This window comes from Anser cygnoides, chromosome 2 (genome assembly GCF_040182565.1).
Source record: "Anser cygnoides isolate HZ-2024a breed goose chromosome 2, Taihu_goose_T2T_genome, whole genome shotgun sequence".
NCBI classification, from domain to species: domain Eukaryota; kingdom Metazoa; phylum Chordata; class Aves; order Anseriformes; family Anatidae; genus Anser; species Anser cygnoides.
In genome coordinates this window covers 52,274,951-52,290,694 of record NC_089874.1, presented here as the reverse complement: position 1 = coordinate 52,290,694, position 15,744 = coordinate 52,274,951, and the positions used below count along the sequence as shown (strand labels likewise).

The 15,744-nt window shown below is 42.0% G+C and overlaps 1 protein-coding gene and 1 long non-coding RNA gene across 3 annotated transcripts in view; both read left to right on the top strand.

The window, feature by feature from the left end:
* Positions 1-15,744, top strand: part of CDKAL1 (CDK5 regulatory subunit associated protein 1 like 1) — a 434,151-nt gene that overhangs the window by 23,731 nt on the left and 394,676 nt on the right. The gene's annotated exons all lie outside the window — the stretch shown is intronic.
* LOC136790065 (uncharacterized) lies at positions 614-10,706 on the top strand. The gene is made up of 2 exons (XR_010829289.1): positions 614-3,478; positions 6,090-10,706. It is a non-coding gene; the product is annotated as an uncharacterized lncRNA (long non-coding RNA).

The window sequence follows — 15,744 nt, the reverse complement described above, 5'->3', positions numbered from 1 at the left end:
GAAATGACTTGACAAATTTGTACCTGGAGTTCCAGGTGTGCTACCTAGCACACAATAAAGAGCAAAGTAAGACATTCGGTGTACCACTTGATTATTTTCAAAAAACAAAACAAAACCTATGAGCTGATATTGGCACAAGGGCTCTTGTAGGAGGATTCTGAGGAAATATTGGGCAGTTACTTTTCCTTCCTGTAGCTGCAGAACTTTATTAAACATTTTCCACTCATTTTTTGGGGGAAACCTCATTTACATTGAAGAACTGTTCTTAGAAAGATTGTACACCAGTAGGAAACAGAAAATGGTTTATAGCCATATATAATTTTCATGACACTGAAATTTCAGTCAGCTGAAATCATTGTATGAATCTAGATAGCAAAAGCAAGATTTCTGGAGTCTGAACAGTGGAGAAGCTAAGATTTGTCATTATAGGTGAAGTTTACTCAGTTTAGGAAAAAAATACGTAACTGCAGTGTAAATACCTGTAGCTGCTGATCCCTGAATGTGTACAATGACTCTGAAGTAATTATGCTTCAGTGAAAGAATTAGTTTAATATAGCTTTTCTTCTTATTTTGCAGGTTTTCACAGCCTTTGGTTTGAAGCAGTAAGGTAGCTTCTAGAGTAATTTAGTAACTTATACTTAGTTCAAGTTAAGATTTTTTTTCCTGTGTCTGCATTAATTTGGTTCTGCAAGAAAATGGTTTAATATTGAAAATAATTTTTATAGGAACTGATTTATTGGTTCTTATTCCATCAGTAGAATAACCAGTAGGACTTTTTAAATAGATAATGGTATTTAAAATGTGATTCAAGAAATTGTTTGTAACTTAAAGGCCTGCCATTTCTTGTTAATGGACACTCAAAGTAGGACAATTTTTCTAACCTTTTTCTAACATTTTTGGAAACATTTTTCTAACCTTCAGTTTAAACAAACAAAAACATTGAACTCAGTTTATGTAAACTACAGTTGGGTTTGTTGTTTTTGTGAGATCCAAGATGCTGAGAAATACCTGCTAATCAGCAGGTTGCCCCCTAGAAGACTGTTCAAACTTTTGTAGCTGACTTTTCTTTTCATGAACATAGTCTTAACATTCTGTAAAAGCAATTCCATTCCTGTTACCACCAACTTCAGATACCAGGATCTAAATTGAGAAAGTGTGGGGCTAGTTAATGTCTTGCCAACCTTGAATGTGTGACTTAGGGAACAAATTGTGTGGCATTTGATACCAAGTTGTATCCAGTTACTGTAGAGAAGCTTCAGAATTTAAAACACGTGCCATCTATGTTTCAAACCATTTCTCAGTAAGCTGATTGCTAAAAGGAAAGATTTGAAGCCTGAGTGAGGTAGATTTCAGATCTGTTTTTAAATAGTACTAATTATATTTATTTCTGTATATTAAAATGTAATTTTGTAATCTCTACAGAGTCTAATGATTTTTGGCATCACTTTCTCTAGCATTGTTTCACAAATGTTTTCATAGTTACAGTTTGAAAATATTGTCCTTAAAGTGAGATTCCAGAATAGACAATGAAGAGACTTCTTTGGCAAATAAAAAACCTGTTAAAATTGGACTTTCCATACTTAAACATACATTTTAGCTGCCACTTCAGAAAGGTAAGCAGAGGTCTACCAAAGGAATGCTGAACTTAACTGTCAAAATAGATGTTTAGAAACTGTTTTCACCATATAGTTTATGTTCCTAAGTTAAGTTGAATTAGCTAAGTGAAATGATTCTTTCTTTCCTGAAGCACCCCCTGGAGGTAAGGATTTTAGTAGTGTTGGCTCTTTTTTTCCTTTGATTATGCAGGAGTTTTGCTCCTAACTCAGACACCCAAGAGACAAGTGTAGTCATTGGTATGAACACTTTCTTCCCTTCCACCGGAGTTCTTAATGCAGTAAGACCTCTTTCATTTTTTTAATCTTCTCTCTCTGCAAAGTGCATAAATCCTTTGAAGGTTTGATCAACATAACAGTTCTGAAGGCTTTTTGTGTGTATAGGTAAGCATGTGAAGTGTGTTAATAAGTTACAATGGAAAATCACACGGTGGGACTAATGATGTAATTTTAAGTTCAGATGAGCTTTAAAATTTTATATTTTTTGTTAGTTGAGATTGTATTTGGGAGGGCTCAGGATTTAGTTTTGACATCATTGTTTCTCTTATGTACTTAGCTAACCATGAATTGGTTGATAAAATGGTCCTTGTTTCAGTTCTGTTGTAGCAGGTATAATTGCTATCTTTGCTTTTCTGACATGCCTCATGATAATTTTATCTTTGTATCTATAGATCACCATTAAAACAGATAAGCAGGTACGCTGTTCTTTGACATTTCCTCTAAACTTCGTTGCTGGAAAGCTGTCCGTGCTTCTGATGATAGGTGGTAACTACTTATTGGGCTCTTTTGCCAGCTGCTCTTTGAAATACTGTCTTTGCCTGGAAAGAGGCAGATTCAGTCCCTTTCTGCAATAATATCTATAGACTGGGTAGTATCCTTTTCTATAAAGCAAAGCAAAAAATGCAAGAAACAGTGGGGTGACACTGAGCTTGTGTTGTGTGATGGGAGTTCTGAACATGTTTGATAAATAGGTATGCTGTTTACCCCTGGCTTCAATAAAATACAATCCACTGTTTTTTTTGTTGCGTAAAAAGAATGTTTCCATTATTTTTTCCACAATAAGAATCTGTTTTTATCCGCATTAAGAATCTCAAATATTCTTATTGATGTTCCTGTATTTTAGGAGACTTATTAACAGGAGGATGTTTTAGTGCTGTATGTGAATAGGCAAAGATAAATGTGCAGTTTTGTAACAAAAAAATCAATGCAACATGATGATAACCATTATATTTAGATTTTCTTGCTGTTTTGCAATGGTTATTTCTCAACAGGAAACAATGATTTAACATAGAAGTTGGTGATAGGACTATAAGTTAGGAGAAAGATGCAAATCCAATATTCAGATATGTTTTCAGCTTTGCAGTAGACAAACCGATGTCCTAAGTATATGCGCCAGTTTGGTTAAAAGGAAGTATAATGGTATAATGCCACATGGAATAACAAGACCTGAGGGAACAGCATGGATCTGTGACGGGGAGGTTCAGGCTGGTTGTTAAGAAAAGGTTCTTCACTGAGAAGGTGGTTGGGCACTGGAACAGGCATCTCAGGGCAGTGGTCGTGGCACCAAGCCTGCCAGAGTCCAAACATGTTTGGACTGTGCTCTCAGGCACATGGTTTGATTTTGGGGGGGGTTCTGTGTGGAGCCAGGAGTTGGACTTGATCATTGTCGTTCCCTACAACCTCAGGATATTCTATAATTCTATAAACTCAGGTGTTATTTACTGTTGTTTAGAATATTTGAATCAAGCATTTCTGTGTTCAACTGCTTTTGTTTCAGTTGCCGGGAAGTTTCTGTGCTCAGCCAGCCTGCTTTCTGTAACGCGATCTCACTCAGCGGTAGGAATGAGGTGCTAGGAGCAAGGCTGGTAAATAGACTGTATGTGTTGTGCAGCATTACAGAGAGCTAGTTCTGAACATTGCTTAGTAAGAAGCACATTTTTTTTTTTTAAACTGAAGCATTTTTTACATAGAAAAACCTCTAGTTATTTCTGGGCTTTAGCTTAGTAAATATTGACTACAAATTTGAAAAAAAAAACAACAAACTGATGTAAACTGTGAGAAGTGAAGTTCAAGTATTGATTGGAGTGCTGCTTAGGACAAATAACTCTAAAATTCTGTAATACTGAGGTTTATAAATGTATATTCAGTAATAATAATAGTCAAGAAAGCTAAGTGATAAATTTTGATATACTGCTGTGTCAACTACTTTTTTGCAATAACATAACAGAAAATATTCCCTGTTATTCTACTTGTTAAAAAAAAAATACAGCAAATAAACTTGATGCTTTATAGAATCCTAGAATGGTTTGGGTTAGAGGCAACCTTAAAGATCACCTAGTTCCGACCTGCTGCTATAGACTGGGACACCTCCCACCAGACCAGGTTGCTCAAAGCCCCATCCAGCCTGGCCTTGAACACTTCCAGGGAGGGGTAATCCATAAATTATCTGGACAACCTGTTCCAGTGACTCACCACTTTCTGAGTAAAGAATGTCTGCCTAATACCTGATCTAAATGTCCCCTTTTTTAGTTTTAAACCATTACTATTTGTCCTGTCACTACACGCACTGGGAAAGTCTCTTCCCATCTTTCCTGTAGGCATGTGGAAGGCCTTTAGCTGAAGGCTGCTATAAGGTCTGCCTGGAGCCTTCTCTTCTCCAGGCTAAGCAACCCCAACTCCTGCATCTGGGTGAGGGCAATCCCAAGCACAAATACAGGATGGGTGTAGAGTGGATTGAGAGCAGCCCTGAGGAGAAGGACCTTAAGGTGGTGGTGGATGAGAAGCTCAACATGACCTAGCAACGTGTGCTTGCAACCCAGAAAGCCAACCCTATCCTGGGCGGCATCAAAAGAAGCCTGGACAGCAGGTCAAGGGAGGTGATTCTCCCCCTCTACTCTCCTCTCATGAGACCCCACCTGGAGCGCTGTGTTCAGCTCTGGGGCCCCCAGCACAAGAAGAATATGTACTCATTAGAGCAAGTCCAGAGGAGAGCCCTGAGGATGATCGGGAGGGCTGGAGCACCTCTTCTATGAAGACAGGCTGAGAGAGTTGGGGTTGTTCAGCCTGGAGAAGAGAAGGCTCTGGGGAGACCTTATAGTGGCCTTCCAGTACCTAAAGGGGGCCTACAGGAAAGCTGGGGAAGGATTCTTTGTCAGGGAGTGTAGTGATAGGACAAGGGGAAATGGTTTTAAGTGAGAAAAGGGTAGATTTAGGTTAGATAAGATTAGATTAGATACCTGGAAGAAATTCTTTACTCAGGGGGTGGTGAGGCACTGGCACAGGCTGCCCAGAGAAGCTGTGGATGCCCCATCCCTGGAGGTGTTCAAGGCCAGGCTGGATGGGGCTTTGGGCAGCCTGGTCTGGTGGGAGGTGTCCCTGCCTGTGGCGGGGGGGGTGGAACTGGGTGGTCTTTAAGGTCCCTTCCAACCCAACCCATTCTTTGGTTCTATGAACTTTCTTAGCCTGTCCAGCCCTCTGATCATCTTTGAGGCACTCCTTTGGAACCACCCTTGCATGTCCATGTCCTGGGAGCCTCAGAGCTGAACGCAGCACTGCAGGTGGGGTCTCATGAGGGTGGAGCAGAGGAGGAGAATTGCCTCCCTTGACCTACTGGTCAAGCTTCTTTTGATGCCACCCCGGATACAGTTGGCTTTCTGAGCTGCAAGTGCACACTGACAGTTCATGTTGAACTTTTCATCCACCAGTATCCCCCCAAGTCCTTCTCTGCAGGGCTGCTCTCAATGCATTCCTCACCCAGTCCGTACTGATGTTTGGGACTGCATTGATCCAGGCCTTGCACCTAACCTCATGAAGTTCAACAAGGGCTGTGTAGGCCCACCTCTCAAGCCTGTCAGGGTCCTGCTGGATGGCATCCCTTTGCTGTAGTGTGTCAGCTGCACCACTCAGCTTGATGTTACTTGCAGACTTGAAGAAGGCACACTCAGTCCCACTGTCCATGTCATCAGTGGTGATATTAAATAGTACTGGTCCCAGTAATGGACCCCTAGGGATACCACTTGTCACTGGTCTCCACCTAGACGTTGAGCTGTTGATTGCAACTCTCTGGACGCGGCCATCCTGCCAATTCCTTATCCATAATAGTCATCCATCCAATCCATCTCTCTCCAATTTAGAGACATTGTGTAGGATCCTATCACAAACCTCTGCCGTGTATTTACTGATTATAAGACTGAAAAGTCTAATGATGCATTATTTATCTTATTTCTTGTGTTGAAACCAAAATGAACCTAGGCTCAAAGCTGTTAGCTGTAGAACTGTGTTCAACTCTTAAGTAGTTCAGGTAAGTGCACACTTTTTAAACCTGAGATTTATTCAAAACATAATTTTGAGGGGGGGAAAGTTTCTGTAGAATTATAAATGAATATAAAAGTTTCTGTTTGGTGTAACTGTATCTGCTGTGTGGTTTGTATTTGAGTCTGAAAGAGTTGTCATCTTATCTAACTGCTGTTTTTTCAGTGTCATCTTAGAAATCACAGAAAGAAATGTGAACACTGACAGTCTGCAATAACTGAGCTTCGAGTGGGGAATTTTGCTGTGGACCAATGAAGAATCTTTTTTGCTGCTTCTGAACTAGTAATTGATGACTGCTGGCTAAATAGAGAATGGGCAAACAGAATTCTCATACTTTATTAATAATTTTCCATTAAGTAACTTTCTAGCTTGAATTAGAGTTTTACTGTCTAGTAGTAGAATATCTTAAATATGGAGGCTTATTATTAAGTGATCTCTCCTAGTCTTATATTATGTCCTATTTATAGTGTTTGTGGTTTCATCTGATACCTTCATTCCAGAAAGATTCAGCCATGGAGAATCTTAAAGTGCTTTTGTCATGTTGTGTTGACTGGCAGTCTGTTTTTAAACACTCTGCGGGGCAAAAAGAGGTTCCTCATTTCTCATTTTCTCTTGTCTTACCAGCCTCTAGAAAGAAAGAAATACTGCTTTGGCTCCAATAGGATTTTACAGCAGGAGATGCATATGTGTGATTACAAAGCCAAAGATTTTTTGAGTAATGTCCTTTTCGTTTTTTGAAATACTTATTTTTTTAAATACATAATTTTAAGGTCTTTGGGTGAAAAGCCAGCTGTACTTCTTATCTGCTGACCCTTCTGGTTGCTAGGAGTTTTTGTTAAATTCTGTCATTTTTGTGATGTTACTTCTGCAAGTAAAACAAAAAAACAACCAGGGATTTGGCTACTGGTATGAGTGTTTCCATTATGCTATCTAATGTTGTTCTGTCTGTCTGTATCCAAGCCTTCAGTTATTATGCAATATTTTTCTTTAGGATTTTTGTTCTAATAAAAAAAAAATAAAATTAGACTGAAAATGCGAATCAAGGAAAGAGAACTGCAGATTTCTGAAATGATAATATTCAGGTTTTTAACTTTCTCATCTCACGTATCGTGTTATGACTTACTAAGTTCAGTATAGCTATTTTTCTGCAGCTTTTCTTGTCCCTTCTGAGCATCAGATAATGATAATCACAAATACGTAATTTTTGCTGTCTGCGTACAGAGTAAATTTGTGTGTGCAGTAATATCTCAAGGTTCTTTTCCGCAAATGTTAGTGTGTCTATTGCTATGGTCTGACAGGCATGACCTACATTTAAGAAAGCCCTCTGGGTCTGTCTGGTTCATTACTGTCTACTTGCAGATGATTCTTCATAGATGTTTAGTTGAGATGCTTTTTGCCAACCTCTAGGGTTTTTTGCAATATTTTGGTATAGTGGTTTGCAAATTCACGATCTCCAGAACTATAGAGCCTTAATGAACAGAATATATCCAGAACATAGTTCTAAACATCCTTTTGTATTTTGAATAGTTATATTGGCATCATTTTGATTTTTGTCACCGAACTTCTTGTTGCTCTGGGTTGTTAGATGAAAGCAAGTGTAATGTATTTTTACATGTGAAAGGTCCAATCTGTATTCTGAATTCTGTTTAAGAATCTGTTTTCACTCAACTGTTGGAAGTGGTTTTAAATGTAATTTAAAGGCATTTCCCAAACCAGTTGTGGTGTATTTTTAGTAGTAAAGGAAGACTGCCTTATATTTTCTTCTTCAGTAGTAGCAGGCTGGTTGCTGTAATAGGTATAACTTTTAAAGGTAATAATGATCTTTAAATTAACCAATACTGCTTGTATTTGAAAGCAGCTCCATCAGTCTGTATGGTTTGCTGTACAATTATTATTAATGCTCTTTTTTCATGTTGCTTAGTAGTTAAAAGGTTAAGCAGTTCACAGTAGGAGATGAGAGGGGAACAAAAACAGTTTGCATTTTGTCAATTTTAAACTTTGGATATCAGTAAATCATTGCAGTAACCTTCATTATCAGTTGTTTGCACACACACCAAAAAAAAAAAAGAAAGAGGGGAGTGGAGAAAACCTGTTAGAGTTGTGTCTGAGGGGACCATCTGCTGTAGTTCCCAGTGTTGTCAGTGAGATAAGGGATAAGCTGTGTAAACAGAGGTACCACAAAAAAAGGCAGGCCCCGTTCAGAGAGGGCCATACGCACAACTTGGATTTGGGCTGATAACGGCCTTGGAAAGTCAGGGGACTTAGAGTAAAAGTCTGTCAGGCAAAGGAGTAATGTATTTAATCTGAAACTCCAGGTGTAGCTTATTAGTCCGAGTTTGCTGTTGGACCGACTTCCATAGCTTTCTTCTGATTTGTTGGAACTCGTACAAACAGAAGATATGCATGAGTTGCAAAGGATTTATAAAATACTGATGCTTTTTTCATATTGTAGAAACATTCACTGGCTGTTTTAATAAGTGGTTAATCAACAAAGATAGACAAAGACTTTAAGAATAAATGGTGTAGGTATTAAATGTTTTTGTTTTGAGGGAGAAAACAGGTAGTCGTTGCTAGAATAAATGGGCCCATATGAACAAAAACTGATATAAAGTTTTTTGGCTATTCACCTGACCACAGGTGTCTGTAGCAGATCTTAATTGGACACGTCCTGGACCTTTGGAAAAATGTGCTGTAGGAACAGATTGCCTCAGGTAGGAAGGGGGGATACCTGAGCATCTTGTGATAGTCACACATGGGCTGTAAATTGCAGCACTGTGGTGTGCAGGAGTCTCTTTGGCTGCTGGTCTAACTGCAGTATTGCTACTGCGCAGTATGTTACAGTATGTATGAACTGACCCTAGATCTCTTTGGACTGAGACAGACATCTGCTACTACAGCCCCTCTGAGTAGCCATTTCCAGCTGAGATTACTGTATTGTGGTCACTAATGTATCTGGTTTTGTGGTGACTGAAGTACTGGAAAATGGGGAGGAGGTTTGCATTTACAAAGAAATGGAAATTTTCACTTTCTGGCTACCTGTGGTAGTGGTTTGGGGGAAATCAGTATGCACCTTGGAATTTTTTGGTTCCTCTTATGAGGCTTTTGCTGCTAAGATTCCTGGAGCCATCTATAACAACTACTAGGGGCTCTTTGGGAAGATAGCAATATAATAATGTTCTGAGTGAGAAAGGGTGTGACAAGCTGCCCGAAAATTGCATCTAAGTCTCCTGCTACTTGCCCAGGAGCAACTCCCTTTCCATCACATGAACTATCCCCTCTGGTAGCTATAGAGAGAAGGTAATGGTTTCTTTCAGTCAGTGATGATGTGAGGAAACTGAAGATGTGCCAATACCTTCTCCTTGCTAACTGCTGGAATATGATATGCTACATGTGGGGAGACTTAGCCTTAGTGGATGCTGGCCAACAGGTACGTGGTATTTGCTCCTTTTGGGGAGGAATAGTTGTGATGAACTATACCCTTGATGAGGAGGTTTGGAGTCTGGAGCCTGAGGTGCCAAAGTTTGGAACAGACTGGAAGATGGAGTTCTGTATGTGGGAAGAAAAAGTGGAGGCAGGGGTTGCCAAACCATTGTGGAAAAGAAGGGAAATGTAAAATCCAGAAAAAAAGTCTGAGCGTGGATGTCCTACCTATATGACAGTTTGCTTTCTGGTGACTGTGTAAGATGTGAATACTTATATAGGTTATTAACAACCCCCTATCAGTATATATGTAACATTCTCCGAACTTTGGGATCTGGCAACAAATCTAAAATAATGCCGTTTAAAATATATATGCAGCTTTCTCTCATGAATGCTCGTAGACCTTCTGTGCTTGGCTTGTCTGATGTTCCTGTTGCACATGCCAGTAAATATTGTCAGTGTATGGTAAGATTTATGTGCAGCTCTTCTCAGTGGTGTCCAGTGGCAGGCCAAGAGGCAAAATGCGTGAATGGAAATACAATAAATTACATTTAAACAGAAGAAAAGCTTAATTATAAGGACGATCAAACACTAAAACAAGATATTCAGAGAGGCTGTAGAGTCTCCATCCTTGGAGATATTCAAAACCAGACTGGACACAGCCCTGAACAAGTTGCTGAAGTTGCCCTGCTTTGAGCAAGGGTTTGGACCAGGTGATCTACAGAGGTCCCTTCCTGCCTCAGCCATTCTTTGATTCAATCGAAGTGATTTTACGCAACACTCTAAGCTTCAGAGGTTATACTTAGAAAGAGGAGGATGGTCAGCTGAGTTTTTCTTCTGGTTAGCTTCTTGTCAAAGTATTCATTGGTGTTTCTGCCTCTTGTTTTTCTGTCTGTAGATCTGCAGTTAAGTTAGTAGGGTATGAGAAGTTATCTTCACATATTGTAGAGAGTGGGGAAGAGTTCTGTTGTTGGGGGGGGGGGGGGGAATACAGGAGAGAATGTAATATTGCTTTCTTCTGTCCAAGGAAAAGTGTTTTCTAACTCCTTTTTAGGTAGTTCTTATGGAGATGAATTCTTTATTTAGTGCTACCATCTCAAACAGTTTAAAAAAAAAAAAGGGTGATAAAGTTGTAGTAATAGTAAGGTGAAACGTAATTCTGTTAATGTTTCCTATAATGGCAACTGATCAAAACTTAGAAATGAGATACTGGTTGGAAGAGTTGCTTCAATTTTTCACTCTTTTGATTCATGCTCAGATATTGATCATGTGTTATTGTATTATTGAGGGACGAGAAAAGAACTCAAAGTGATCATAAAGTACTTCTTAAAAATAAACTTCCAAGACTCTTTATGAAACCAATTGATGTTTCTTTTATATTGTTCTGTGACAATTTTCCTCTCTTCCTGAAAGCATTTTTTCCTTCATGGTATAGGAACCTTCATTTTTTATTGTCAGAACTTAGTTATACCTTTATTGATTCTCAGCTTGGTGAAATATTATCCTTTCCAGAAAGGGTTTCATATGTAAGGTTCTCCACACAGGACGTTGACTAAAATTAATGAGATACTTACTAGGTGGTAGAAGTTACTATCTTTTTTTGGATGTTGCAAGTAGTAGATATAAACAGCACGCCTTTGTTGTAGGGGATGTGTAGGAAATAGGTCACTGCTGGTCTTATCCCTGTAAAAAGAGGAAGATTAGATCGGGTGCAGAAAACATGACTAAATTTAACTCTTGTTCATCATTTGGGCTCCTCAGTACAAGAGGGACATGGAGCTACTGGAGCGAGTCCAAAGGTGGGCTGTGAAGATGAGGAGAGGACTGGAGCACCTGTTGTACGAGGACAGGCTGAGAGAACTGGGCCTGTTTAGCCTGGAAAAGAGAAGACTGAGGGCAGACCTCATCAATTTGTATAAATATCTGAGGGGAGGGTGTCGAGAGGATGGAGCCAGTCTCTTTTCAGTTGTGCCTAGCAACAGGATAAAAGCCAAAGGGTACAAACTGAAGCACGGGAGGCTCTGGCTGAATATGAGGAGGCACTTCTTTCCTGTGAGGGTGACAGAGCACTGGAACAGGTTGACCAGAGAGGTTGTGGAGTCTCCTTCTCTGAAGATATTCAAAACCCGCCCGGATGCCATCCTGCGCAATGTGCGCTGGGTGATCCTGCTTGGCAGGGGCGTTGGACTAGATGATCTTCAGAGGTCCCTTCCAACACTGCCCATTCTGTGATTTTGTGGTTCTGTGATGATTCTATGATGACACCACCACTTCAGTTAACCAACAGATGCTGTTTGTTTCTACTATCTTCCTTGGACTGACGATGTTCCTGATGTTCTTTTAACAACTCTTGATTTCTCATGCATGTTCCCACTCTCTTGGGCCAATTTCCTTGTGCCCAGGCTCTTTTTCACGTTCCCAGGTGATAATTGTTCCTCAGTTTCTTGTTGTGTCCTCCTCAATGGCCTCTTCAGGACGTCTCCGGTGCTCAGGTGTCCAGCTGCATGTCAAGGACGTCCCAGGCTCCCAGGCGGTGTTTCCAGGCTGAAGGCCGAGCTCCCGGCCTGGACCCCAGCCTGGCAGACATTGCTCCTGTCGGTGTGGAGCAACCATTTCATGTCAGCATCTTCTCACAACAGTCACATTAATTCCCTAAGTGCTGCCATCAGGGGCACCCCAAGAGCCTTGTGATGTCACCAGAGAGTCACTGTCACCCTATGGCCTACACAAAAGGCAGCTGGCCGTAAGTGCCCTGAGCGTCCAGCCTGCATTGAGTCCAGCTGGTGGCACTCGAGAGGTCGAGATCCTACTGCTGGAGCGTGAGAGTTGGAGGTGTTTCTACTGGAAGGCGTGATGTCGAGGTCATTCTGGTGGCACGTGAGACGTCACGGTCCTTCCTGTGGCACGAGAGACGTGAGGTCCTTCTGGGTGGCAGTTGAGGCACCCCAGTCCTTCTGGTGGAACTTGAGATGTCGATGTTCTTCTGGTAGCACGTGAGATGTTGAGATCCCTCTGGTTGCAGGCAAGGCGTTGAGGTCTTCCTGGTGGAGCGCGAGGCATCAAGGTGCTGCTGGTGGGCTGCGAGTGTGAGATTCTGCCAGCGACCCGCAGGGGAGGTGCTGAGGACCGGAGGTGCTTGATACCTGCTTGTCATCAGAGCAGCGTCCCGCAGAAGGCAAGCATCTCCACGCCAGGACAGAGGTGGGCACCATGAGCCAGCCACGCCAGGAGCTGCCACCGGAGGCTCCCAGACAAGAGAACTGCACCATTTGCCTGGGCCCGCTGGCTGACTCAGCTCGTGTGGACCCCTGCAGGCACTCCTTCTGCAGGGAGTGCATCCAGCCCTGGGCTGCACACAGAGCCACCTGCCCGCTCTGCTGGCGGCCCATCATAGCCATCATGAGGCTGGTGCCACCTGCCCGACGCGACGCCTCAGCCTGCTGGCCCCAGGGAAGGGCCCAACGCAACACGGGACCAGGGCGGCGGCAGCAGCAGCGGCGGCGGAGCCCTTCCAGCTACAGGTCCCGCAGCGTCTCGCCCAGGCGCAGGCAGCGCAGCCCCTCCACACCACGACAGCTCGTCCGCAGCTTCTCGTGGCACTGGGAGCAGGACGGGCGCAGACGGCCCCGGTCCCCACTGGGCACCAACGCCGGGGACACATCGTGGCTGCGCAGGGTCACACAGGAGGAGGCAGGGGCTGGCGACTACGCGGGCCGCCAGGCTGGGCCCCACATTTAAAGAAAAAAAATAAAATTAATCCTAAAAAGCAACCCAGTTGGAAGTCGTTTGGGGGATGGGAAATCATGGGTATGGGAAAGTGTGGGTGATGGGAGCAGCCATACAGGTGACCACGCCGTAGCGGCAAAAAGACTGACAGAAAAAGTCTCCTGAACCTGGGGCAGAAGAAAATGCCTGCTGGGCTGAGAACTGCCAGCCCAGGAGCCGTATCACAGGGTGCAGTCCTTCAGGAACGGACTGCTCCAGCATGGGCTGCTCTCCACAGAGCAGCACAGGAAGCTTCTCAGCCAAAAAGAGTTCTGTTTTGGGTAAAAATCAGGCCCTTTTTATACCATTTATACCTCTTACCCGTAAGAAGGCATAGGACAAGGGGGAATGGTCTTAAACTAAAAGAGGATAGACTAGGCATGAGGAGGAAATTCTGCGCTGTGGAAGGGTGGTGAGGCCCTGGCACAGGCTGCCCAGGGAAGTTGTGGATGCCCCATCCCTGGAGGTGTTCAAAGCCAGGCTGGATGGGGCCTTGGCCAACCTGATCTGGTGGGTGGCATCCCTGCCTATGGCAGGGGGATTGGAGTTAGATGATCTTTAAGGTCCCTTCCAATCCGAGATGTTCTTGGAGACCTGCAGCTAGCGGTGTCCCCCAGGGGACAGTAGTGGGTCCAGTCTTGTTCAACTTACTCCTCTGGATGATGGAACTGAGTGCACCCTCAGCAAGTTTGCTGACAACACAAATCTTGGAGGAGTGGCTGATACCCCAGAGGGCTGTGCTGCCATTCAGTGGGACCTTGGCAGGCTGGAGGGTAGGACCAAGAGGAACCTCATGAAGTTCAACAAGGGCAAGTGCAGGGTCCTGCACCTGGATGCCATTCTGCACAGTGTGCTCTAGGTGATCCTGCTTGGCAGGGGGGTTGGACTAGATGATCTTCAGAAGTTCTTTCCAGTCTCGGCCATTCTGTGATTGTGATAAGAACAAGGTGAATTATGTGGATGTATTGCTACATTTTGCTTAAAATACTGATTTAGTATTTTTTTTTTTTAATCGTCAGCAAAGATGTGGTATGGTACGACTCCTTCACACCCCCTTAGGATATTAAAAAAATATTTTTAAAAAATTCTTGAGATTCTGTTGAACCTTGTGTAAATATGTATGAATAAATTGGTTTTATTTGATTTTATTGATTTAATGATGATGTTTTAATCATTGTGATACTGTCAGGTTGAATGAGGTAAAGTATTTGCAAGCTGAATTAACTACGGATTTATTTTACAAATTGTGCCTGTTTAATCTACTATGTATTCCGTAAAACTTCCTTTTGCTACAATTTCATTTTCACTTAAGATTTCTATATTTACTTGAAATTCCATACATTATAAAACAATGAATTCTGTTTTATGTGGATATCAGGAAAAAATATGTCAAATCTGTCCTTCACCCTGGCCTTCTGTATTAAAGCATTCCGTGTCAGAGAAAAATATTGTGGGTCAGATGTAATGGTCTTTTTTCTTTTTTTTTGTCTGATCTGCTGTGCTCTCTTAAGCTTTCATGGTGAGCTTAAAAGTCTATTTACCTACAATAGTGTCTGCTAGATGCCTGTTTCTTCCTAAAAACATCTGTCCTAACTTTTGTATTCTTCTACTGTTTTGGAACAAAATATTGGAAGTTAATGTATTAGCCAAAACCTGCATTCAAGCTTCTGTCCTTTTCTCACTTGGAACAGTAAAGTTAACCTTTACAGGCATTATTTAATGTGTTGGAGACCTTTAAATAGTCTCAGCATTTAGTTCAGCTTTCTCTTTGCTCTTTTCCATAGTACCGAAAATGTTTCAGTTCAGAGATTTGCTGCTCCAACTAATAAAGCTAATTAAAATTTGAAGAATGTTTTTGTTGTTTTTACATCTGATTAAAGTAGTTTCCATTGAAAGTAAGCTCTGAATAAATGGCGTCTGTCATCTTCTGTTTACCTGCAATGTTCTGATGGGATAGGTTGTCTTAAAGACAAAAGGGTATGCGGGTGGGGAGACCACATTCTTATCTGACGACCAGTGCAGAGGTGTAGAAGTAAATGGGAATGTGGACCAATGGGGAAATAATTTTCAGGACTGCTCCTTTTTTAATATTCTTTCCCCTTGTAAGTCATCTTTTATTTGTGCTGACTTCCAAAACTGTTGTCTGAAAGATAGCACAAAATGATATTTGTAGTTTTTTAATAAAATAGCATGAGTAAACTTTTACAGGTAGAACACTTTTATAGTAGTAGTGATTATCAAACTGAAAAGTCAGTTCAAACTGAATTTCAGTCAGTTCCAAATTATTTTAGGTTACTTGGTTACGGTATCCTGACGTTAAGTAGCATATTGAGAGCTTTGGCAATAGAGGAACAAAATTATCATGTAGTGAAAATGCACGGTCATAGTCTTTCCTTCACTGAGGTTCCACATAATGGCCCTCAATTTCAGTTTTTTATTATTAATTTCAGAATTTTGTGGACTGTGGGAGTGAGAGTGTAGGAATTGGTAGCGTAGGCGGGGGCAGACCGGCTCGCAGCCACCGCTGCGTTCTGGTCAGTGCTGGGGCTGTGCACCAGCCACGTATGGGGAGGCTGCTTTGGTGTCAGCTGGTGCTGTGCTTCACATCTCCCCAGCCTTATGGGCAGCCCCTTTG